This window comes from Anguilla anguilla, chromosome 9 (genome assembly GCF_013347855.1).
Source record: "Anguilla anguilla isolate fAngAng1 chromosome 9, fAngAng1.pri, whole genome shotgun sequence".
NCBI classification, from domain to species: Eukaryota; Metazoa; Chordata; class Actinopteri; order Anguilliformes; family Anguillidae; genus Anguilla; species Anguilla anguilla.
The window spans coordinates 39,672,237-39,698,299 of NC_049209.1; the positions used below are offsets into that span (position 1 = coordinate 39,672,237).

Below are 26,063 nucleotides of genomic sequence, written 5' to 3' on the forward strand. Positions count from 1 at the left end.
CTTATCGAAATGGGGCCCTCTGTCCCTTAATAAGAATCGTATCCGCTCAAGATGTAAGGTGTTTGTGAGCTCACTGAGCCACAGCTTTGGAGTTGGTACTTCCTTCTTTTTCCAAAACATTAAAATTATCTTTTTGGCTATTATTAACCCATACGAAATGAATTGCTGCTGAGCCTTACGTAGCCTGATCGACTGTTCTGAAACCCCAAAAACTATTAAAAGTGGGTCTGGTTCTATGTGAAGCTCAAGAACTTCTGAGAACACTTTAAAGATTTTACCCCAGTAACCATGCAGGTTGAGGCATAGCGCATAGCTGTGGAGTAGAGTGGCCTCAGTTGCATTACATTTTTCACAAATTGGTGAGACATTTAGGAATATCCTATGTAATCTGGTCTTCGAATAATGGAGTCTATGGATAACTTTAAATTGAATAAGACAGTGTTTAGAATTAATGGAACATTGGTGGATCTCCTCCAGACTCTTTTCCCAGATCTCATCAGGGATCTCTACCTCTCGCTCCTTCTCCCAGTCTACTCTAATCAAAGTTGTTGTAGGTGGATTTATAGACTGTAAAGTTTCATATACATGGGATATGATTTTGTCTTTGCCGGCTAAGTCTCTAAGGCAATCGTCCATACAAGAGGGCTGAGCAGCAGCAAATCCATGCGAATGAGTCAGTACATAGCTTCTGACTTGCAGAAACCTAAAAAAATGACTCCTATGGAGTCCGTATTTTTCTTGAAGCTGTTCGAAACTGGCAAAGGTCCCATTTAAGTACAGGTCCCCTATAGTTTGTTCTATCTGTGAGTATTTGCGCACGAGGACTCTCATATAACAGCTTGATCCAGGCAATCTCCCAGGCCAAATTTCTGTAGTACAGCAAACAGGTATGACCACTCCACCTGGTCAAACGCTTTTTCAGCGTCGAGAGAAATTATTACTAAGTCTGTGTTGCTGGTCTGGGAGGAGTACATTATGTTAAACAGGCGCCTTAGGTTACAAAATGAATTTCGACCAGGCACGAATCCAGTCTGATCTGGCTGAATCAATTTACCCAAAAATCTACTGAGCCTGTTGGCTAAGACCTTCTGGTCTACATTTAAGAGAGAGATGGGTCTATATCCCCCCACCTCCTCTGTATCTTTACCTTTTTTTGGGAGGACTATAATAAGCCTCATTAATAGTCTGGGGAAGGCATCCATCATTGAAGGCTTGGGTGAACATTTTGAGCATGTAAGGAGAGAGTAAATCCCCAAATTTCACACGATAGCCCATCTGGGCCAGGGGTTTTACCTCCCTTCAGTGTTTGTATAGTTTCATTTATTTCATCAAGTGTTATTTCCGCACTAAGAAAATCCTCCTGGCTTAATACGGGGAAGTTGCAGTCATCTAGATACTTTTGCATGACTGCTGGTGTTGCGTTTACTTTGCTAGAGTACAGTGATTCATAGAATTGTTTGAAGCGATTATTAATATCTTTAGCTGAGATCAGATGAGCTCCAGAATCAGATTTAATCTTATGAATTGTCCGATCATTTTCAATCTTACGTAGCTGTCTAGCTAGTAGTTTGTGTGGCTTCTCACCGAACTCAAAGTACCTTTGTTTCACATATAAGAATGACTCTGAGATTCTCTCAGAGGCAATCTGATTGTACTGGAATCTGAGCTTTAAAATTTTCTTATGTGATGCCAAGGAGGGAATGGCAGCATTCTCGCTGTCTAATCGATGGATTTCCTTTTCCAATTGCTGTAAAATAGCTCTGTTCTGTTTATTTTTAGACCCCTTAAAAGAGATAATACAACCTCTCATGAAAGCTTTTAAAGTCTCCCAAAGCAATGATGGAGGTATGTTAGGTTTATCATTAGCTTCCAAAAATATTGAAATTTGAGTGCGAAAATACACACAGAATTTTGAGTCCTTTAATAGTTGGGGATCGAAACGCCATATCCGGTTGTCTTGTGAATGGACCAGCTAAATGCAGCGTAAACGGGAGTGGGCAGTGATCTGAAATTACAATATCACGATAAGTGGCATCAGAAGTATAAGGGATCAGCTTCCTATCAACCAGAAAATAATCAATACGGTTATACACCTTGTGGACTTGGGAATGAAAGGAATATTCTCTTCCTGTAGGATTAGAGACTCTCTAGACGTCACTGTTTTGTTTTTGTTATGTTATGTTTCGTTGGCTGACGATATGGACGAGGATTCTGTGTATTTTGGTCTGTTTTTGGTTTTTCTTTTTAGCGTGTCCTCCACTGACCAACACTGTTGCATGCATCACAAAAACTATTACCTAACGCTTACATTACAATGTAAAATATCCACATTATATAATACTACTAACTAGGGTTGACCCGAATAATCAGATGAAACGAGTATCCAGTACGGATAATGTACTTTTTACGAGCACGAGTACCATCCGAGTAAAATGTGTCAGTATCCATACTCGTGATAGGCCATGATAGGCCATCCACACACAGAGCTCCTCTTCTACTACTGCGCCACACAACATATTTTTGCCATCGTCACAGCCACTCTGTCCACTGGGATCCATTATCTATTGTCATATATTCTCAATAAAATAAAGTTTGCAATTCTCTGATTCGGCTCAACACATTATTCTCACCATAGCTAAACACACATTTACTGGACATTCACATGTAAGCACATATTACTGATTGCAAACGGACATTTCTAGCTTGCTACAGTGGGGCTAACTAGCCACTTAGCCCCACTGTAGCAGCTAGTTAACTAGCCAGGTAGCTAGCGACTACATGCATGTACTTGTATTTCCTTTAGCGATCTCATACACACACTCTACTAGCATCACTGACATCCTGGCATTCTTATACATCCACTGTACTAATGCAATATCACTTTTGTGCACATTTAGACGTCGTCGCTCACCTGAAATCACAAGACATATAGTACATTGTGGTTAGTCAACTGAAACCTGGCGCGCTCTCTACTACTGTCTTCACACCATCAGTTCGTAAAAAAAAAAAATAAAACCAGAGTACCGATAACAGCGTCTCTTTTCCTGCTACCACAGAGTGAGTGTGATGATAAGAAAATGTTCGGTTACGCTGACCTATAAAACGCTATTCCAAAAGCAAAATTAGACATGTTATACATTGTTAAAAAGCTTATACTCTCACCTACTGAATGAATGATTTGTCAATCAAGCCAGACTGTACTAAAAAAGGGCAACAACACCGTAAACTAAAGTACCCAGGCATCACAAATGCGTGTATATTTCACAAACGGATTGTCCAAGACAATATATGACCACTCAGTCTCAAAAGGGACGTCTCTACGCGTAAAACCAATGGTAAGGTTATGTATTTATTCAATATTTAGTCCCAGATATTGACTGTTGAATGACATGGTATCATTGTTTAAAACCTTGTCTCGTTTATTTCGTTATTCAGTGAGCAGCATTTTCACTGCTGTATTGTTGTCGGGTTTATCTTGTTGCTATGACGGAATACGATTTTTGACTGGCATTTTTATTTATATTAGATTCTCTACCGACCTAGCTTACAGAAGAGGACGTGAAGAGACCACATGCGGAGTCACAAAACTGACGTAATGTGAAACCAAGTGAATACCTATGTCATTAAGCCCGCCCACCAGAACGGTTCTGCTGCACTGAGCACGATTGTCTAACCGTGCCAAAAATATTGTGCTGGGCACGGTTTGTTGTTTGCGTTCCGCGCCAAACCATTTCCAGGTGGAAACACCATCGGAACCGTTCCTCTCCGTGCTCAGAACCGTTCAGCCCTGTAGTGGAAAAGGGGCTTTATTTTACTCATCTTTAACTTCAGGCAACGTGGTGACAGGCAAGTGTGACGACCAACAGTGACATCGACTGGTAGTCAATGTCACTGTTGGTCGTCACACTTTTTATTCTCATTTGAATTTCTAATTTGGCGTGTGCCTAATAGATTTCCTTTCAACATGTAATGGGAGCTGAAGTTGTCAGGTAGGAATGGAGCAACATTGCTCTCACTGAACTTATTCTGATCAAAAGGTATGAACTGTCAAATACAGTGTGTGCACTTCTGACAACCAACACTCTGGGGTTGGTTATCCCTGTGTTATTCTATTGAGAAAAAAGGGGAAAATGAAGGCAAAGTAAAAATAAGTTTTATTTCACTGAAACGTAACAACTTAACACAATAATAATAATAATAATAATAATAATAATAGCATTTAGAAAATTCATGGAACAATGAACTGTTTCATTTGTACTGTCAAACCAGTGTGATCATTCTAAAACAGATTCAGAAATTCTAATGGATTCTAACTGATGATGCCATAAAATTTAATAAAGGCCTGCTGTACAATCAGTCGCTGTTACTGTCTGAGCCTGACTCACATGCCTGCAGAAATCACGTGACAACCAACCCCAAAGTAAATGTGACAACTATCCCCAACAGAGCATTTTTGCTAGCATTGTAGCTAGCGACCACATGTTGTCGCCTAGCGAAATAAAAACTTATGTAAACGATAGCTTTCCCTTCACAGTTTTCAAAGGTAATTGTTTGCAGATGAGTGAATAGTATTTAAGTATAGAAGAAAAACATCAAGAAGTTGAAAATGTACTTTTACACATGAAAAACATTAAAAACCCTCTTCAATGATGTGTGGCTTATTTATGAAATGATGGAGCGAGCTAAATGTAGTGTGACAACCAATTTGTGTGACAACCAACCCCATTTTCCCCATCAGCTGTTTGTATTGAACAGACATTAGACAGGAACAGGATAGTAATGTCATGTGATATAATGTTGGTGATTGATTTTCACCGAAATAGGCTGGCCACAAAACACATGAATGCAATAAAAATAAATAAATTAAAGACTGTTTGTATCATACAGCATGGACTTGTATTTAATTGCCTTACTTGTGTTAACTTTTAAAGCTATTGAGACAGTGAGGTGTACCCCGCGCTTCATTATTTTTACCCCTACCTTGCGGTTAAATGTAACATTTCATTTTCAGGACTTTTGGTCAGATGGCTACTAATGGTATGTCCCAGAAATTTCATTGTGGTGTGTAATCATAGCCAAGGGATGTAGGTTGTTTGTATTAAAAAATGATTAATCTATCTCTAGTATTATTTTTAGAAATGAGCCAAATATGAAAACCTTTCTTTCCCCGCTGTCCCCTACAGTTCTGTGGTCTAGAGGTATAAACTCTTGCTAAATTGCTTACAATTGCCCCAATATCAATAAGGATTTTGGTCATCAGCCCCAAAGATGCCAATTTAGATAATGGATTGTGATTTGGATTTCAACAATTGGTTATGTATTATTATTATTATTATTATTATTATTATTATTATTATTATTATTGCTTGTTTTATTGGCTAAATTATCAGTGTTGTTTAGCCCTTAAAGTAGGAATCTGTGAACTAGGTGAGGAATCTGTGAACTAGGTGACAACTGCACTTGTGTTGAGTCACTGCTGACACTGCCTGACAAATAAATCTCTTTAAACCCACGGGTCACTACGTTGTCAGCTGATCCATTCCTTAATTCACAGAATGCAGATCTTTAAAAGTAACCAGGCTGTTTTTTCTGTGAGAGACAGGCATTTGTGTTTGAATATTTCGAGCTTGGTTACATCAGCATTTTCAATGAAGGCACACATGTTCAGCCTAGGCCTATTGGTTAAAATGACCAGTCTTTGATTAGCTCATTTGATTAGCACACATCAAATTTGAATGCATGTACTATCCTTCCAAGGTCCCGTTGCACAATGATGAATAAGCAAATTTAATTACAATTGATTCCCTCACATTTCCTACTTTAATTAAATCCAGGATCTGTTGCATCATTCTTTTGAATAGCTGACCGGAATTCTACTGTACCTCAGGAGCATCCATGAATGAGCAAGGAGTCTGCTTGTTTTGTTCAGCTTTTTTGTGTAAAGTCCCCCTTACAACACAGTGCACTGCTAGCCAATGGAAAATTTGGCATGTTTTCATTTCCGTGTACCAGGAGAGTAGTTATTCTGCCCACATACATTTTAACAATTACCCAAAAAATACAAATTGTGATATTAATTCAAGCCATCCCAGTACGTTAATCAAAATGGCAAAAGGGACTTCACAAAAGTTTATATTGAATTTTTGATTTTACTTCATTTCACTGGCTGTCACCCCATGTTTCAATTCTCATTTTTGTCAAGGGTAATGCCAAGTATTGGGAAACTAGGCATGAAGCCTGCCATTGCTTACACAACCCATTCATTTGTTTCATGTTAAAGTAGTTATTTCATTTTCCTCAAACTTTATTTTGATTTATTAACTAACCATTGTATTTGGAGCATTTTATATTAGGCATAATCATTGGGGTACAAAACGTCAATATCAAACAATATAGAATAATTATGATGATGATGATGATGATGATGATGATGAATCAAATTCATGAATATACTGGTATTTCAAAACCAGTCACAACAGTTAAGCTGTCTGACAGAAGGTAAATGAACAGAAAATGTCATATGCTGTGCCTTTATCTTTGTTGTTTCATCTGCATTAATCTGCATCTCACTAATAGATTTATTTAGTATTATTGGATGAGCGTGCATGTAGCCTGTTCCTTTAGGTATTGGCTTGGCACTAATAAGTCACTTGTATTATTTTGTAAATGTTTTATTGAATGCTTTCCTTCCCTTTTCTCCTAATTTGGAGCAGTCAGTTGTAATCACTAGTTGTGTTTACTTCTGCAACCACTACTATTGGTTTTGGAGAATGCAGACATGCACACGCTGTCCTCCAATGTATGATGTCAAGCAAAAGCTCTTTCTACATTGCAATACACACTTTCTTTTTTCACCTAGGCACACATGCACCTTCAGCAACCCCATCCCCTGCAACCATGTACATTTTACCATTGGAGTAACTGCTGCATCTCTGCTTTTGATCCATAAATTAATAGAACTGAGCTTCTCCTTTTGACATTTGCACTTCTATGTCTTCACACAACCAAACCTACGTCGAAATCAAATACCTAAAGGGCACACCGTTATTGTTGTTTTGGCAAAACCACTTAACTGCAGATAGAAGACAAATTAATAAAAATAAAAATAATTAATTATATTAGTAGATAGCCCTTCTCTGTAATGCTCATGTGATGCAGTGAATGTCCTCTCTGTAATGCCAATGTGATGCAGTGAATGACCTAACTGTATACTGCTGCTGCATTGCGGTCTGTCTCCTTTGCACATTTATGGAAGTTTTCCTTTACATTGATTTCCACACTGCAAGCTTTAGGGCCCAGGTCACATGTCGGTTTGACTTCAGAGAACACCTGCACTTCTGCCTGGGGCGTGTGGTTACCTACTGTGTGAGTGGATGGTTGGTCACATGGTATAAAGGATGATGTTTTACAAAATTCAGGAATGCAGCAATTTTGCTTTCCACTTCCTGCACTCACTGAATCTCCATCCTGGGGGCAAATTCATTCCCACTACTTTCAGTGCTATTTTTATGCTGGTCAAACTGGTACGCCTGCTCGGTCAAGCTGAGAATATAAATAGCTGTGCTGGTCCACCAGCTTAGTCAAGCAAGAAATGTGATGGTAATGCTGGTTGTTCAGTTTGGTCATGGTAGACCAGCTGCTTCCATTATGCTGGTCACCAGTGTAGCCATCTTCACTGATCTTTTTGATTTTTTCAGCAGAGAGGATGGGATGGGTCCATAGAGACAAGGTAAATGGCGTGCTTTTAGAAATGTGCACATGCATGTGTTCTTTGGGAGCCAAAACTATAAACCATCAATCATTACATTTAGAAAATCAAATTTTAAAAATTATTTCCTTCTTATTTTGCTTGTATCTTGTAACCTTATGCCTTTATTCAGTGGTGAATACTATGTGGTATATAGAATCATACTATTTAACTAGAATGTAAAGTTTATGAATAACCTTTTGTGAAGTTGCTTCAGCAGTTGTTTAGCTGTTACCAGATAAAAAAGTTAGAGACTTATCTCAAACCTTTTCCAGTTTATCCTTATGACCATTACAACCTAACAGGATTTTGTAGACTATCAAATAGTGGCATTATGTTACCAAATTGTGACTCTTTTTTTTTTTACCACTTCCAAACATCCAGACAAAAGCACCCACATGAATTGAATATCTCAGCCATTGATTGGTGAAAAGAAAGGGCAGACCACTCAAAATAAAGCTTAATACAAGCAATGTACTTTGAGCCAATGTGAATGTTATAAAGTTGTAATGGTATGTCTAGCTTTTAAGCTGTATAAGTCGTACTGGAGGGAGGAAATTAAAAAGTTTGTAGTAGTCAACTTTCTTAATGGTAGCAATGTTGTGAAAACATTAAAATCATAACACCCTGCATGCAGAGACACACTCCTCTACTTGTCCACACACCTAATTGTGAATGTGCATCAACATTTCTAGCTGTGACTCCGAGGGATTAAAGGGGGGAAAAATATCATGACTTGTACCCCACAAAGGTATTATTAGTAAGCTACTATGTACTGTATATGGGAGGAGAGACACTTCACCCCAGGGCAAGTTTAGGTTACTTGAGTTTTTTACACCATAAACTGAAGTTTCCAGTCAGTTTTATTTATTTATTTATTTATTTATTTATTTATTTATTTATTTATTTTTACCTTTTTATCAATTAGGCTTGTCCCTGGTTGCACTATTGAGGCCTTCATTCTCTCTCATCAACTATTTATTATCGGGAGCTTGGTGGCACGATGGTGAGTTTGCATGTTTTTCCCGTTTCCGTGCTGATTTTCTCTGCATACTCCGGTTTCCTCCCACAGTCCAGTCCAAGGACATGCAGCTTGGCTGATTAGAGACTCTAAGTTGCCCATAGGTATGAGTGGGTGAGTGAATGGAGTGTGTACCCTGTGATAGGTTGGCGACTTGTCCAGGGTGTATTCCTGCCTCTCGCCAAATGCACACAGGGATAGGCTCCAGGACCCCCTGCAACCCTGACCAGGATAAGCAGGTATAGATAATGGATGGATGGATTATTGGGAAGAGGTTTTATCCCGGCTCGGCAGTGTAAAGACAGCTTAAGTTAGCCTAATGTTAGACAACGAATGAGTATGTACATAACGTTACTTTTATAACAACCATTTTTTATTCAGTAAATAGTAAGTTGGCGTGGCCCAGGTGCCAACTGACTGACGTCACACAGGTGACACTGGTTGGATCCGGTTGGATCTATGGGAAGTGAGGTCCAAAAACACACCTGCAATTACCGCTTCTTGCCATTGGTACCGCCAAAGAGAACGAAACGGAAATCTTCGAGATTGTAACTTTAAGTTTTTCATTGTGTTTACCAAAGAGATGAAATACTTATGCTAAGCAAAACAAGTAAAGTTAATTCTCCAAGACATTAATCTATTAAAAAAAACAATACAAGTCCATTGAATCTTACATGTTACATTTTACAACTGTTCTGACCTAGCGTCCACTGGAATGTACAAAAAATAACAATTAAAGATTTTCAATTAAATTTTTTTTTTTTGATTGAATCTCATTTCTGGATGCATTTGGGATGGGGAAAATGCATAGTTGTATTTTTCCCATCCCTGGAACATAATTCAGGTCTGAAGGGGTTAATGGAGCTTTTGTCACTGATGTTACCGTATTGGGGTACTAGGCAACACTGCTGACAGCTATGGCAAGCCATTTAAGCTTTTTATTTAACTTGTGTTTGATAAAGAATTCAATTTTAACTATTAATAATTTGAATTCTTGATATCAAAAATTCAATTTTAACTGGCTAAACTAGGAATTTTTGATATCAAGAATTAAATCAATGTGTTCTAATGTTAAAAAGCTTCATTTATATATGTCAATGACATTTGCATTGTGACTTTTTTTAAAGCACCAAGCATCAAAAGGGAACACTGAAAATTCCAAAACTCATGAAAAATAAAGCCAACAAATACCTCTGGAGAGTGGAACAATGTGCAAGAGTTATAATTATGGATGCACCAATAGGAACATTTCTGGCTGATACTGACTTCTGATTATTTTGGGGAACACTGGCCAATGCCGATACTGATAGTTTGGTGGTTCTGCCTCCGTTAGTTTTTTGTTCAACTATTTAAAATCTTGCCAAAGATAACATTGTAAAAAAACAGTTTTAATTACATAATTTTAAAGTAGTGCTGTAAGGTTAACCATTGATTTTTTTTTTTTTTTACATTCTTCAAAAATGCATTCCTTCAACAAAAGTGTATTCCTGAAATATGTTAAATAAAGTGCATTCTTTCAACTGAAGGTACAATCTTGAAATATCAGTGGTTCCCTGATAATTTTTTTCAGGCCTGGTGGTAAGCACTGAAAAATCAGATGTGGCACGTAGGGTGGCATACTGGCTTGGTTAGATGTTGCAGCAGGCAGTATAAAATATATATTTGTGTTTATATTTCTGTTTGCTCTTGTGAGTCAGGGCTGGGGGTGGCCACTGCTCACGTGGTGAACAGACAGGAGAAACAACGGAAAGGTTTGGCTTACCGCCTTTTATTGTTTAAAAACTTTAACGCAACAAAAATAAATCAAGAAAAGGCCAATCTGCCAACCAAACAGCTTAAAAGGAAAAGGCATAATCAAAAACCACTTCCCCTCCACACCGTGCATAGCCCAGCTCCCCCAATGCCTTTAAGACACTCCTCTCCTCTAGGCGTAGAAGCTAGGCTGGCGGGCAGCACCCCCACTGCTGCTACTTGGGGCAAAGGCCACTTGTCCCGAGTGCTCGCGGTGGCAGCAGCCACTCATCTGGAGGACTTGCGGCATCAGGATCTGGCGACGAGGGACCCTCCGGAGGGCTCGTGGTGACAGGAGGTGGCGGCAGAGGCCAGTCGTCCGAAGGCCTGCTCTCTGTAGGCCTGGCGGGCAGCAACCCCATTCCCTTCCTGGCACCACACACTGTATATTAAAGACTTAAAACAAAATGATCATAAGGAGAGGAATAACTTAATATGCTGCATTTATTGCATAAAAATAAGCAGTGTAACCTATGCCACATTATAATTGTCTGTATAGCGAACTGAGCCTCTGCTTGAGCAAACCAAATAGCAGCCTGCTGTTCCCAAAACTCCGGTAGCTTGATCACTACTGCGTTAGCCATGTTCAAAAAGTCTCTGGAAGCGTCCAAAAACAAACATCGGGTCACCAATGCAGAGGAGCGCGGAACAAAAGGTCTTCAAGATGGTTTGTTAGATGCAATACACCAGTGTGTCTCTTTACTATTTACTTCCTGATAAAGACAGACAATCACGTCACTCTCGAGCGCCCACTCAACGTCCTGCCCCTCTCTTAAAGGTGTCCAGTCTCCGGTGTCGGCCCAACCCTGTGACTAACACCGGACAAAGTGAATTCTGCTGTCCTTATGTGATATCCCCCACAACTCCACAACTGCATACAGAGCATCTTTAACAATGTTACAGAGTTTTTCTTATTTTAGATGGTGCCATGCTCGTGTTCTATTCTAGTTCTATTCTTGCTTATATAAGTATAACTTTCCAGGAAATCATTTTAGGGCGTGCAAACTCGTTCAAACTGATCAATCACTGACGTTTGGTAGCTAGCTAAGAGAAGCAGTACCTGTGTCACACTAACTAGCTAGTAGATTATTTAAACAGAGTTGATGCAATAATATGCTGGATTATGGATATCGATACAATGCGGTAATGTTAGGCTGTACCATTGACAGTGCAAACAAGAGACATACAGTGGCATTATGGTTCCACAAGAAAATATTAAATATCAGAAATTTACTTTCACTTGAAGATGCCTTGGTGAAGAAACATAAAGAAAGCCAGCATATAGTTTTGGAATTTAAAAAAAAAAAGAAAGATTTTGTTGGTCGGGCAGAAATTATTGGGAAATTATAGGGGAAACACAAGTGAAAAACAAAGTGCTATTATTTTGTATCTTACAGGAAAATGAAAACTAATTCTTGGAATACAAATAAGCAACAGACTTTTTTCTTTTTGATTGACAGGACATAATCGGAGCTGACCGTCGGTTATTTTTAAAATGAACAACCAATTGTGCAAATTGTTAATTTATTGGCAGATACCGATCATTGCCCGATGCATTAGTGGATCCCTAACATTACTGTTAAATGACCACTACTATAAGTATTTGGATGTTTTTAATCAACTTGGTGGCTCGCTTTACAAGCAGAATAAGAATAATAAGTATGCAAGAGAACAGGCAGTAGGTTGCTGAAGCAACCACACTAATAAATGGAAGGTTGGACACTGACAAGCCTGAAATGAGATTTTGCCTACTTTGAGTGAAACATCAAAATAGCCAAAGAAAATGTGTTGGCGTCAGGCTCAAGTCTGGTCTGGCAAAGTTTTGTTCTTTGTTTATAGGTGGAAATAAAAATGGATGTCACCTATTTCCATTATGGGTTTATGCTATATTTGACTGGGGTGAGCAAAGATGTGTGCAAAAAAAATACATAAAAAAAGTTTTGTTTGCAAACTAGCAGTAGAATAGGTTCATTAGTTTGCTCCTCACTTGTGAAAACATTGCTTAATGTACCCGTTTTATAATAAAATAATCCTGTCTGTGATATTATTAGTGAAACATGTAATTGTAAACAATAATGTGCTGTCCCCCACCCTAATCTCAATCTCAGATTTCAGTGTTTAGGTGAGCCATGATGCAGTTTACATAGACATGTTTTTAGTCTGTGGCAGAAGACCTGGCTGTCCTGATTGTGGTGGGGAGCTTGTTCGACCACTGGAGGGCCTGGGTAGAGAAGAGACAACATCAAGAGGACCACTCAGGGAAGGAACTGCAAGATGGCCACAAGCTGTGGGGCAGAGTGATATGTAATGAGTGTAAGGTTTTATATTGTAAATAACAGGGCACAGTTTCTCCTGCCACGCTGTAGACTCAGACCAGTGATGTACATTTCATTCGGGAAACATCTGGTAATCAGTAATTATGGTCAAATACAAGGAAGGCTGCAGAGATGCACCTTCCAGTATGGCAGCACCTTATTTTCTTTTCTCATATTCATTCCACATACACTTCAATACCTCGGAGAGCACCAACCCTTCCCTTGCAGAAGCACCAAGCACACCTGCAAGTCATGAACAATCAAGTGGAGCTAGAGGTGTCTGCTTATCAGAGGTGGAAAGGAACACCTTTGAACAAACCCTCCTCACAAAAAGTTTTACAAAGCCTACGGGAGGGCATTTTGCTATTTTAAGGGTTCTGTTTTTTAACATATAAGGAGTTCTGGAGGCTTGTTGCATTTTGCCATATTCTATAGTGCTGCCAAGTGGAAGTACCATTTTTGTCAAATTAACTGAAAAAATAATTGTGTGCTTTTGTTTGATTAGCCTGTCATCTTGGGAATCTGCCTGCGACTTCTCTCTATTCCACACTCAGTCTCAATGGACACAAATCCACGGTTTATGTAAGATCTGACTTGATTTGAATCTCATTGGGACTTCCTGGTGAAATAAAGGGAAAATCTATTTTTAAAACCCCTTATATGTGCAACACTTGCATATACACTTTCCAGAGATAAATGGATTAATGTGCACATACTATTCTACCTTAAACTTGTATATGTGCTAATGCATGATGAATGATTTCATTCCAGTCTATGCAAAATATTTAACAGTTTTTGCCTATATTTATACTCCTGCTTTCTTTAGTTTTTCTAGTGCTTTGTTACCTTTTCCCTGAGAATGCCTCCTGCTTTTCCCCTGAGTATCGCATGGAGGATGGAGAGGCCACTGCGGCACAAGATCAAAGGGTCTGACCCCCTAATGTAATGGTCCATGTGACCACTCTCTTGTGTGTGTCTGTATAAGAGAGATGATTAGGAACTGAGGACTGTCCAGAGATGATTTGAAATAAGTTTTCCTGCTTCCTGGGAGAAGATATTTCAGAAATATGGGCATTTTACCAAGTGGCACAAATAGACTGATGTAAATAGACTGTGTGTGTGTGTGTGTACACACATACACACAGAAGACTCAAATAACAAACATGTCAGTGAGATGTATTTTTTCTCATAACGATTGAGACAATATCTAGGGGGTAGGAGAGGTGAAAGAAGCTGATAAAGATAAATATTTTTTCATCTTTGTTAATATGACTGCTGCATGTTTTAAAGGAAGAATGTAAATGAGAGGAAGTGCAATGGAGATGGAAATCTATATGGGTTTTTGTGCACATGTAAAATTTGGAGGGACATAAGTTTGTGTGTCAGTAAACCATATTAGACAATTAGGTTAAATTAAGACATTTGACAGAAATTCATTGAAAATGAACAGATGTCACAGTCAAATGCTGTAGGCTAATAAAACTGTAGACACTGTTAAATGGAAAAGACACAGATGGCTGTTCACCTTGAAACTTGAGCATCCAGCTCTGCCAATTCAGGGTACAGGTACTGCAGAGACCCTTTCATGATTAGATTAAACTTCAGTGCCAAGGCAAAGAAAGAAAAGAAAGAAAGAAATAAACTAGCAACAGTATTCTGGATGAGCTGCAGAGGTCAGATGGCAGAGGCAGAGAGGCTACTGAGGAGCAAACTGTCAGCACCAGGACTAAAAGCTGGGTTTGAGTAGGTGATGAGGAAGGGACGGATAATTCAAATGTTGAACAGGAAGAATTTGCTTGTCTGACCAGCTGCTGTGATGTTCTCGGAGAAGGACAGTTTGTTGTCTGAGATTCTTGTCAGGGTGAAAAATAGGGCAAGAGGGGGACTTGGCTGGGAAATAGAGTATCTCAGTTTTAGCCAAGTTGAGCTTTAGGTTGATTTTTCATCCAGCATGAGATGTCTTGTAGGCAAGCTGAGATGCAGGCTGAGACTAGTGTAGCAGAGGGAGGAAGGAGAGAAAGTGTTGTGTGTCATTAGTATAGCAATGATATGGCAGGCCATGGGAGGAGATTACAGAAACAAGAAACCTGGTATAGAGAGAGAAGAGGAGATGACCAATGGTAAAATGATTTGTATATTTGTGTCTGCTTATTGAGAAGTGTTGTTTTCTGATATTGATGATAAATTTTATTGAATGTATTGCAGTATATTCCATTTCCCTACTGATGAAGTGGTTTAACACAACATCCATATTAATATTGATGGTGGGCCATATTGAACTACCCATTTCTGAAACACAAGAGTTCAATAGAACAGGAACTGCAAAAACTGATGCCTGAACTTATTAAAAAGAACATGAACAGCTAGAGGTAAACTCAGATCTTTGCTTTTACCTTACTCCAAAAAAAAAAAAAAACATTGAAAAAATAAGCATTTGGGACAAGGCAAATCATTCTGACACGATATGATATGGCATGCAGTGCAGAAGACATTTTTTCAGTGCATGGCCTGATTGTATTACGTAATATAAATAATATACAGTGATCTTTAATGGTCTGTTTGCAATAAAGACACAGACTGACAAATATTTCTCTGTCAAAGATGTACATAGAGCAGTCTGTCTGAGTTTTTGTTAATTAACAACAGAGATGGAGATCAGTGCTTGCCCAGTATGATTGGCCATTCAGATACTTAGGAAAAGGTGGCTTATTGTCAGTGGAGAAAGAGACATGCTATTAACATTAGGAACATTAGAAGCCAATGCCTATTGGGGACAAATGTTCATTTTAAGCTTGTGAAATGAGTAGATCACTGAGAAAGTGAATATTTTGTTATTTGTGTGGTGCTTGTTAACATTACATTTAGCTGGTCTAGAAAAAAAAGAGTATGAGAGAACATTTTTATATTTTTGCTAGGGAATATACATTACTCAATAAGAAGAAGTTGGAGATATTCTCAGCTTTTAAGTAAACTACTCCAGATGATGAAGCACACTGTACATAATTTAAGAAAACATGCAATTATTGAGGACGATTAGGAGCACTTTACTTGCATTACATATCAGAAAGTCTACATAACATAAACCTGTGTTATCCAGTCATGGGAACGTATTATATCTTAACAATGTTATACAACTGTTATAATGTATACATTAGTAATAATGAACCAATTATTTAGAATCTGTTTTTGTAGGATTTGCTGCATATAGTATGAGAGTGTTATTGCATTCGTCACAAGATGTATAGCACTGCTGTGACAGGCTATGACAGGTCTTATGCAGTGCTATTGGTAGCATGATGTAGTAGACTTTGTGATCAATAGATCAATTGAAGTGTTACAGGAAAGTTTACTATTGTTACTATAAATTACTAGTTACATTGTAGTATTATATAAAGTCATAATTATATTATTACTAAAGATCAGATGTTATTTTTGTGTAAATACAATAAAACCTTGGGATTAACTGAAATAATTGTGATAAAGTTTTGTCAGGATAATTTCACCTCTGCAGGGCTGAATATATAACAGTTCATACGAGTAGAATGATGCTGGTGAAAATACTTGTCAGAAAAAAGTAATTTTAAGTCATTCATAGATTTCCCTGAACCCAGCCAGCAGCACTGCTGGGGAAGATGACCACCCATCAGTTTGTTGAAATGTTACAAGTGTTTTAGCCTTGAACAAACTCACAAATACATAAGAGGAGTAAAAGTTTGACTTTGAGGAGTGAAAGTTTAGAGAATGACTGGGTGCATAAAATTGAGTGAACATATTTATCAGCTAACATTCTGAGCCTCAAAGACTGATGGTGGGCCTTCCCATATTTAATGATAAGTCTTCAGAAACTGAATGTGGCACTCAGCATTCCTGTGCAGATGTCAAAGTGGATTGGAATTTTATGTTGGTTGCTGGTTAGATAAGTGTCTCAGGACAAAGTTATTTAAGGTAGGAGGGATGGGAGATGACAAGTGATAAAGCTGCCCTAGTGATAGCTAAGAATCCAGTGTCATGAAGAATCATTGGCTTGCTGATGTCTGGGCCTGGTGGAAAAGAAAAGAGTTTCTATCCCTTTACACCAGGGTATGTTTTAGCTTCAAGAGAACACAAAACACAGCCACTATCATTTACAAGTCACAACACTGTTTACTACAGTATTTCTATTAGATACTTCCCAATCAACAAGGGACCTGGGCTTGCAACTCTGAAGCTGCAGGTTCAATTCCCAGATGGGGCTCTGCCATGGCAGTGACAACGTAAGATACTTAACCTGAAATACCCAGCTGTATACATAGATGTCATACTAAAGAAATGAAAATGGATGACTTAGTCTCTCTGGATAGGAGCATATGCAAACTATACATGTACTATTTTCTCTCACACAATCCCAAGGGCTCCAAGAAATGTATAATGACTGTGAAGAACTGTCAACAAGTCTAAAGGAGGGGTGGCAGAGTGAACACTGGGCTTGACTTGAAAGTATGAATGTATAGTTGACATCAGAGGATAAGCGCAGCTTTCCAATGATATATCACAAGCTCTATGCACCAGATTGAGGGGAAGCAGACTGTTTTGTCAGCTGAGTATCAGGGCACTAAAACATGTACAACCAGACTTCATAAATACCTGGTCAAGAATCATGTTAGCAGACACATACAGTGTTATACCTGAATAATGAATGTGACCAACATAATAAAGTTTTGCATGGAATTTATGAAAATATATTAATCTGTTAATCTGAAGTCTGTCTGAAATCAGCATGGATGTGTACATTTATATAGTATGACCCTGTACATGTCTATACAGACAAGGGACACATAATGGGAAGTAAAATAAATCTCCAATCAGTAAAGCTACATCAATCCTATAAACTACGAATTAAGACGCTCAAGGAATAAAAAGTCTAACAACGATTCTTAGCTCGAGGAGCTCCAAGGGAATTCTCCCTGGTGAGCGAGTCAGCGCGAGAGATAGCCTTGAGAAACAGAGTGGCTCAACGCGGGTGCGGGGCACGCGCCGCAGAAGTGAGGCGAACAGGCACGAAAGGAACTGTGGTATCCTCGCGGTCGTTATTGTTTCCCTGCAGCTTAATTCGACAACAAGAGAAGAGGGATCCGCTAGAGGAATCGTCGAGGGAGGTTGTTTATTTTAAAGGCAGAAAAACAACGGAAAAGTGCAGGGTTTTCATTTCGAAGGATGTACTACGTGCGTCGGCTCGTCAGTTAGAAATACAGAGGACTCCCCTGGATGTTACGAGCTCTTCTGCCATTCTGTGATCCCACCAGGTTTGGAAGCAGAGGAGCTTGCAATCGTTTCATCATTTCCGAGCTTACAGCGCGACACAGGAGCTGTGTGAGGGGAAAGTAAGATCGCATTCCGTCGCATACAGTGAGTAACAGGACTTGTTTTTTTTGACGGTTGATTGTTGATAGGCAAGAGTGAATTGCATAGATTAAGAAACATTCACCACTATAAACTGAAAGGGATGATTGCCTTTTCCAATAGCGCGCTGAAAATATATCGCTTTATATCTCTATTGTGTTGTATTGTAAGTTTTGTAGTAATAGTAAGAATAGTAAGAGGAGCAGTTGTAGAAATATTAGTACTGTTCTACTATAGTAGTAGAGTAGAGTTCTTTCAAAGTAAGCAAGTTTCTTCATTGTTATTCGTATAATAATAATAACGACAACAACAACAGCATCATTAATAATAATAATAATAATAATAATAATAATAATAATAATAACAACAACAACAACAGCCTATTATTAGTATTATTAATAATAATAATAATAATAACGATAATAATAATAAATATTATTATTATTATTATGCAGCTATATCTATTGAGTTGCACTAAGTTGGTGTTTTAAGAATAAACAAAATAGAGAGTAGTTAACCCTTTTAACACGTAGCATTTTGCTGGCGAGTTTCAGGGTTTTATCACATGTCATTTCAGTCACAGCCTGTTTAGCTGCTTGTAATTGTAATGGTAAAATATACTACAATAATTTCAGAAAAGGTACACAGTAAAATGTTCTGTGTTAAATCAACTTTTTTTGAGTACGTAGGATCTCTCTTGAACTCAGATTTATGCTGTTCGAGTCAAATTAACCCAGGACATTTTACATATTATATTTAGGTACTCTTGCTGCCACCTCCAGCATTACAGCCTCAGCCAGTTAACAGAAAGACATACCATATTTCAGATGATTTAGAAAAAATATCTTAAGCAATAAGATCTGCTGGGATCACCATGTCTTACAGGTTTGGAACACCAAAAGGCAAACTTTTTTACTCTATTGATAGGCATATACTGTAGCCCCTTTTTAATTTAAGTGTGATCCCAAACTGCTTACAGAGACCTGAAATGTATGCAGCCATTTCCAGAATATTATTTCATATTGTTATTGTGCTGTATATGATTGACATAATTATTGCGAAGCATTGATGGCATGAACAGAGCACCATGATTCTTATGGATCAAATGTGTACATTTTTGTAAACAGAATGTCAATGCTGAGTTCACTTGAGTCATCATTGTAAGGTTTTTCCCCATAAATGACCATTTGTGTATTTTACCACTGTGCAAAATCATGCAATACAGTTGTGGTGCCATTATTTTAATTCAGTTATTTTACATAACTTTTTAAAAAGCTGGAGGAATTTTATATTCTTGGTGTTATCTGCTGGTCTCTTGGTTTCTTAACCGACTTAATTTCTGGTTGATTTCTGCCTACACATTGTTAGAAATGGACAAGAGTTAGAGCTTGTTTCAATTTTTGAAAAGAGTATCATGTGCTTGAATGCTCTTTAGATATGACTAATGCTTTAGCTGGAGTTACAAACTCTGTAGTGCAGGTTCACCTTGATAAGGCTGCTTTAAAGGAATGGCCTTTGTGATACTTGTGAGTTATATAATGCATGTTAATGAAACATTGCTTGAATGTTAATTAACCAATGGTTTGTTTCAAGCCCTGGCTGGCACTAATTCTGCGCTTCTAAAATAACCATACATGAATTGGACCACTTCTTGTATTGTGATACGGATGTGAAATAAGACATTCATGTAGTTCAGGGTCATTTCAGAACAGGGGGATGTAGCTGCATGTCTTTGGGCTGTTTTCCCTTACTGTAGAATTTGCACTCAGTGAAGGAAAGAGGTTTAATGGACACGTTGCCTCAGATCTGAAACCACAAAGTGCCTTTATGTTCTGAAAATATACTGTATAAGGTCAGGCAACATTTTTCTGCTCCTTTGGCCAAATATTTCTATAATAATTTTGTAAGTTTTAAAAATCAAATGTGACTTAAACCCTTTAAGTTGCATTTGCCCGTATTTAGGCCAGAGTGGGTTTATTTGCATTCTGTCTGTAAAAAACTAATTCTGTTTTTTACGGTGAAATTTTCAATTCATTTGGTCGCAAGATATACTGCTTTAAAGTGCTGAAACTCACGGTTCTATCTATCAACTATTTTACGATGCCAATGTTTTAATGACGATGGGTCCTTATTTCATGTGGGGGAAGCAAAACAAGCTTGGGAGGTTCTCACCTTCTATGCATTTTGGAAATTCACAGATGGCACAAATCAAGTTAGCATCCTTATTGTGGCAGGTGCGCAGCAAATCCATAGTAGATTTTTGTCCCAAAAATGTGCTAACATGGAGGAATTATTGTTGTTCATTTTGTCATTGCATACAATATACCGTGCACATAGGAATGTTATTATCTCTGGTTTGTAGAGACACGCTAGAACAAGATGAGCCCACCTACAATGTTCTCTGACCAACACTGGCCAAGCAGTCCCTCAGTGTAGCCAATGGGACCCGTCATGCGCAAGCAATAACTCGTCATGGACAGTATATCTTCTGTCCAGTACACAGCCTGCAGGGTATTATATTGATGACTCAGTAGCATGTTAGCCACTGAAGTTATGTTTATAATGGCACATAGTTTGTTAAGATTGCAGAAAAGGACATGCATTGTTTCTCCTGCATAAACAAACCATAACTGTTTCAGTAGGCACACATGAGAATGTTACACACCGGCAAAAAAAAAGCTCAAGAGATTTTATCCCTAAAAAGGCTGCTGTTTTACAACAAATATTTATTTTGCATGTCTATATTTAAACAGTAGACCTTAGAAGAAATCACTCATCTGAGTGTATATTTCTGGAGGACAGTAAAAACAGCTTTGACTCCACAGAAGATGGCATGCTCAATGAAGGACTTTATATACTGTTTATTAATTGGTCAGCAGCTAAATACATTCCCAAAATATTTTTATTATTATTCAGTATGCTTATAAATAAGTAATAGGCCTGATTTTGAGTAATAAATGTGGCATATGAAATTATGGGATGTGTTTGACATGTTGATGGTGGTGGGGTATTTGACAAAAACTTAAGTCAATGGACCTCAGTCAATGGATTAGTAAACTAGATATCTTATGTAGTTATTTTCTACTCTCTCCCAGACCTGCTGCTGTCTGAGGTGGCACAGGGAGGGCAAGGAGAGGCAGGTGGAGAGGGACAGGGATGGGGAGGGTGACAGTCAGGGTGAAAGTGAGCTAATTTCAGCACACTTCTTCCATGAGAATATGGTATACAGTATATAGTATTTTACACCTCTAAAGCCCAATAAATATTATTTGATTACCAAGTGTCCTTTTGGCATCTCCAAATGGCCTTTTTGGAAACCTGCCCAGACATAGCTTATGAAAAACTATGCAGAATGCTCATATTTGTTGGTATTGTCATCAAATTAGAAAAACTCCATTGTGTTTCTGAACCCTTCTGGCACAGCCACAAGCGTCTGTATCCACTCAAAAAAAAAAAAAAAAAAATCTTTTAGGTGAGCAAAAAAAACTTCACTGTTTGAGCTTCTGTTACTTTGTTTCAGTAATATTTAGATACATGTTGTCTCTTGGAAAAAAAAGAAAAGAAGCTATAATCAAAAGGGTTGTAGAACATCCATCCATTATCTATACCCGCTTATCCTGAGCAGGGTTGCTGGAGCCTATCCCAGTGTGTATTAGGCAAGAGGCAGGAATACACCCTGGGCAGGCTGGCAATCTGCCACAGGGCACACATACCATTCAACATTCAATCACACACTCATACGTATGGGCACTGTGAAGTCTCCAATTAGCCTACCTGCATGTCTTTGGACTGTGGGAGGAAACCCATGCGAACACAGGGAGAACATGCAAACTCCACACAGAAAAGCCTCAAGCCAAGATTCTAATCCACAACCTTCTTGCTGTGAGGCAACAGTGCTACCCACTGCACCACCGTGCCGCCCCCAGTGGTAGAACAGTAACCATTTTATTTTGGGTGTATCATTTTTCAGGCTTGTGTTAAAAAAGGAGGTGCTACAGAATCGGTTAAATAAAAACAAAAATAAGGAATGAAAATGATTCCAAACAATTATAGCAAACGTGTAGAATTAAATCTTCAACGGATAGCCCTTCTCTGCACCCTCCCTCCCTAAATATGTACTTGAGAGCTGGGTAAAACAGGGAAGCGTTTGCTTTGATGTTGATAGAAAGAGAAGTCCATATATTCAGAGGCTTACACCCCTAAACCATTTATGGACTTAACCTTCCATTCAGAGGAATTCCCACTAGCATACATATTGTATCATTTTAGAGAGATTTGTCATCTTAAGGAGGACAAAATAATATCTACAATAAATGTGTGTAACTCAAACTCAATTGCACCTGTGGTAATACAGATTTTTAAAAGTGACAGTACTGTTGAAAGCCAACATTTTAACGCCTCTCAGATCCTCCAGTTGCACTTGATCGGCACTTCTTGCAGTGGGATGAAGCACGGCTGAGATATGTCAGCCCTCAAAGAATGCAATTTCCTCATCTGTCAATAGCAAGCAGGTCTATTAGTCACTTGTGAAAAGAGAGGAAGTCTTATGCCTCGCAGGTAACAGGTCCTTCCTTTTTTGGGGTGTATTATAAAGCCCATCTGGCTTGTTGGCAGCATGGTATCTCTTCCCATCATTGCTTGCACAGTGTGGTAAGCTTTGGCTCCTGTCTCTGACCTGGTACAGCTGTTACTTAGCAACATCTCTGGCACCATACAATTGGGTCAGACCCTCTGTCTGCTAAACCCCATGAATGAAGGGCAACTGAAGCCAGTTTCTACCAACCGCCCCCCCCACATGACTGATTATGATGACAAAATTGTTATGCCTTTTTTGGCCTAATTCCGGTTCATTCATACATTATATCATTCTAAAGAATTCACAAGGAGCATTTATTAAGTGCAATTTGTATATTTTCATGAGCAGGGAAGTTTGAAGACCTGGTTCTTTTTTCAGTTTCTATTTGTTCTTCTGGGAGCATTGTGTGAGTGACTCAAATTTTAAGCCTCACAGAAGTATGCTGACAACTGCTGAAGTTGAATATTACACTGTAAAATTCTTACAAGAGCCAGCTACTTTGTGAGCATTTTGTTAATCCAGCAAAATACACTGGGTTTAGATATTTCACATAGACTGCACTTACAATACACAAAATCTTGTTTCATCTATATAATGGAAATACAGTGCCATGAAAAAGTATGTTCCCCCTTCTTGATTTCCTCTGCATATTTGTCACAATGACTGGTTTCAGATCTTTAGACAAAATGGGATATTAGACAAAGGGAACATGAGTAATCACAAAACACATTTTTGAATTATTTCATTTATTCAGTGAAAAAAGTAATCAAATACCCATATCACCCATGTGAACAGAAATTTCCTCCTTGAACTTAATAACTAGTTGCACCACCTTTAGCAGAAATAATTGCAGCAAACACTTCCTATAATTTGATATCAGGTTTTCACATTGCTGTGGAGGAATTTTAGCCCACTCTTCTTTGCAGAACTGCTTAAAATCACGCAAATTGGTAGGCTTTTGAGCATGAACTGTATGTTTCAGGTGCTGCTATCTCTATTAGACTACCCCAAAACTTTCATTTTGTTTCTTTTTTGCCATTCAGATGTGGGCTTCTGTGTTTTGGATCATTGTCTTGCTTCATAACCCCATTACGCTTCAGCTTCTGCTCATGGACAGATGATTGGAAATTCTTCTTAAGACTTCATGGTTCTTTCAGTAATGGAAAGTCCTCAGGGTTCCAAGGCTGAAAGCATCCCCACACCATCGCACTACCACCACCATGTTTGACTGTTGGTAGGATGTTTCTTCTGTGAAATGCTTCATTTGTTTTATGCTGGATATAATGGGACTTATGTCATCCAAAAAGTTGCACATTTGACTTATCTGTCTATAGAACATTAACTCAAAAGGTTGGGGGATCATAAAGGTGCTGTTTTTTGCAAATGTGAGAGAAGCATTGATTAGCAGCAGTTTCCACCTTGCTACTTTCCTATGAATCACATTTTTCCCCAGTCTCTTTCTTATTGTGGAGTCATGGACACTGACTTTAGCTGAGGCAAGAGAGGCCTGCAGTTCCTTGGATGTTCTTCTGGTATTTTTTGTGACTTCCAATCATTGCACCCTTGGATACATTTTGGCAGGCTGGGTACTCGTGGTAAGATTAATCACTGTTTGGAGATTTGGAATTAATGGCTCTCACTGTGGTTTGGTGTATTCCCATTTGTCTAATATTGCATTGTCTCTAAAGATCTGAAACCACGCAGTGTGACACATGTGTAGTCATAGAGGAAATCAGATGGGGGCATATCATTTTTCACGGCACAGTATTCTTTTTTTTTTTTACTCGAACATTTAGTAAATGTCATGCCTATGATGGCTTTAAAAAAGTTGTCATTTGTGTTTCTTGTAGACCACAGAGAGGTGAGCCACATGCCAACATGGGCTCTGTCACATTTAGCTTCACCCCTAGATGGTGGCCTAATTCATATCACTGTTGCTGTAATAATGCTTGTAATACAATAGTACTTAAACACAAGAGCACTGGCTGCATCACTGTTATTCCAAGATATAAAAAAAGACTAATTCAGAAGACAGAAAAACCTTCTGCCAAATTTAAATGAGATGAATAACAGAGTGAATATCTGAACAAATTTAAATATGGATTGATTTATGATCACCTTGTGAGACTGAAAGATTGTACTTACTAGAACTAAGTAGTAGAGCATGACCGATATATCGGCCATTATTTGACTTTTTTGACGACATCGGGATCGGCAGTTATGCAGCCGATGTTTCCCAATTTTTAGTATAATAAACAAAAAAAAAACATTGATTATTTATCTGTACTTGTCTGTTCGAACGTTGTAATTGCTATTTACTAGAATTATCCAATAGAGGGGGCTCTAATACAAGTGTGAACTGCAGCAGCTGACATGCTACTTCTGTAATAAGACGTTTGTCACTCGTGCCTCATCCAGTATTCTCCACTGCAAGACTTGTCTGCACAGATTCGATTGCCGCAATAAAGGTATGTATATTTAGTGAAAGTTTTTAATTACATGCGTTTATACAACCACTATGTTTATCAATCCTCATTATCAAGCGAGCGAGCTAGCTAACATTTGGTTCAATCCTCATTACCAAGCTAGCTGGCTAGCAAGCCTTTATGAAGTGGCAGTGAGCACATAAGCAGCGTAGGATCTACATTTCCAGAGGACATCGCTGTATTCTCAAATAAATAACCAGCCAAAATAAAATGGTGATTGAATGCATCACACATTTGTTTTTTTTTATCTGAGATAATGATATTAGCTACTATATGATGCTCTGTCAATAGCCAACGTGTTATTGCAAGCGAGTGTGTCATCTAGTCACGCAGTATCGTAGCAAGCTAACCAGACAGTAAAAATGCAGATAAAACACTTCTAACGTGGATCATTTTAAGCCATGTTATCTAGCTTTGTCGTGATAACATGAGAGAAGGATTGCTGTTGGAGAAGTGAATCAACCAACAGTTAGCGCGGGTAACCTGCCCGAAAGCGCATTGTAGTTTTTTTCACGTATTTCATCCAGTAAATTAAATTTCATCTAACGTTACACTTGATTCACTCATTAGTTCCGCTAGATAATGTCTTACTCTTTGAGATCATGTAGTAGAAATAAAATAAGAAAATATAATTCATTTAACTTGTATATAATATATAATAAGAAATAATGAGGCTGTGTCAATAGCTAATGGCTTATTGCGAGCGAGTGTGTCATCTAGTCACGCGTCAGAGCGAATTGTAGTTATT

The 26,063-nt window shown here is 38.3% G+C and overlaps 1 protein-coding gene across 2 annotated transcripts in view; it reads left to right on the forward strand.

Moving 5' to 3' along the window:
- The first annotated feature begins 17,837 nt into the window (after positions 1–17,837).
- The window catches only part of LOC118235586 (contactin-5-like), a 350,615-nt gene continuing 342,389 nt past the window's right edge, over positions 17,838–26,063 (forward strand). The window contains exon 1 of one of the 2 annotated variants that reach the window (XM_035433068.1): positions 17,838–18,259. The gene's annotated coding sequence lies outside the window, so the exon portion shown is untranslated. The remainder of the gene's footprint in view (positions 18,260–26,063) is intronic. The other variant, XM_035433066.1, reaches the window with a different exon arrangement.